A 1,042-nucleotide genomic window follows, 5' to 3' on the forward strand; every position below is an offset into this window, starting at 1 on the left:
CAAATAGTATGAAGAAAAAAAAAAATCAAAAAAGCATAAAACCCTGTTTCTCAACGGAAGAGACAAGGGCTGTAAACAATCATTGAATCTCAAAATGTCCTTTTCAATCCAACGCATTATGTTTTATGTACTCTGGTAGTTATCTTGGATCAGGGAAAACATATGACATCTGTCTTATTTCACTAAGTATAATGGTTTCCAGTTGTGTCCGTTTTTTGTTAAATTATTATTAAGACTAAAGACAACCTCAACTCTTTGAAGTCTAAATATATCCTGTGATTGTTTCTCGGCCTTTTGGCTAAGATCAAGTGTAGTATCTAAATATATCCTGTGGAAGTTTAAGTTTGTAGTTAGGTAATTTTTAAGAATTTTTAATTGACAAAAAATATACACAAACTTCAGTTACTTGAGACTCATAGAATAAACAAGTGGTTACAATTGCGTTTGTAATATTTTACAATTATATGAATTTCATGTAGTCTAATGCTATTACTTTTTCTGTGGTAAAGTATGCTTGTAAAATCTGGACATGAAATTTTTTTTCTCAGAAACTATTTTGGTGTGAGCATTATCTGTTTTCCATGAAGTAGATGTTAACCTGTATTTAGTAAAAATATAATGTTCTCTCACTGAACAAATTTTGATTTGCTCTAAGTTCCAAGACTTCAAGGGCCATATCTGTTACAGGAATAGGTCTGGTAATTCAGGTAAAATTTATTTTAACATGTGCCTTTTCAATTGTTTCATTTATTTATCTTCATCTTCATCTTTTGAAAGATACAGACACAGATCCTCCATCTGTTAGTTCACTCCCCAAATGCCCAAAACTGTCAGTATGTGTCCAGGATGAAGCCAGAAACCTAGAACTCAATTCAGGCCTCCTAAATGGGTGGCAGGAGCCCAAGTATTGGAGTCATCATATGCTGCCTCCTTTGGTGTGCATTAGGAAGAAGCTGGAGAGGAATTAGCAGAGTTGGGATTCTAATCAAGCACTTTGATATGTGATGTGATCCCCTAAGCAATGTCTAAACCACTGTGCCAA

At 33.9% G+C, this 1,042-nt stretch overlaps 1 pseudogene; it reads left to right on the top strand.

Annotated features, from left to right (window-relative positions):
- Positions 1-278: 278 nt before the first annotated feature.
- Positions 279-426, top strand: LOC127493285 (U2 spliceosomal RNA; annotated as a pseudogene).
- The last annotated feature ends 616 nt before the right edge of the window (positions 427-1,042 follow it).

The sequence above is a fragment of the Oryctolagus cuniculus genome, chromosome 5 (genome assembly GCF_051225735.1).
Source record: "Oryctolagus cuniculus isolate XC-2025 breed Fujian yellow rabbit chromosome 5, ASM5122573v1, whole genome shotgun sequence".
Taxonomy (NCBI): Eukaryota; Metazoa; Chordata; class Mammalia; order Lagomorpha; family Leporidae; genus Oryctolagus; species Oryctolagus cuniculus.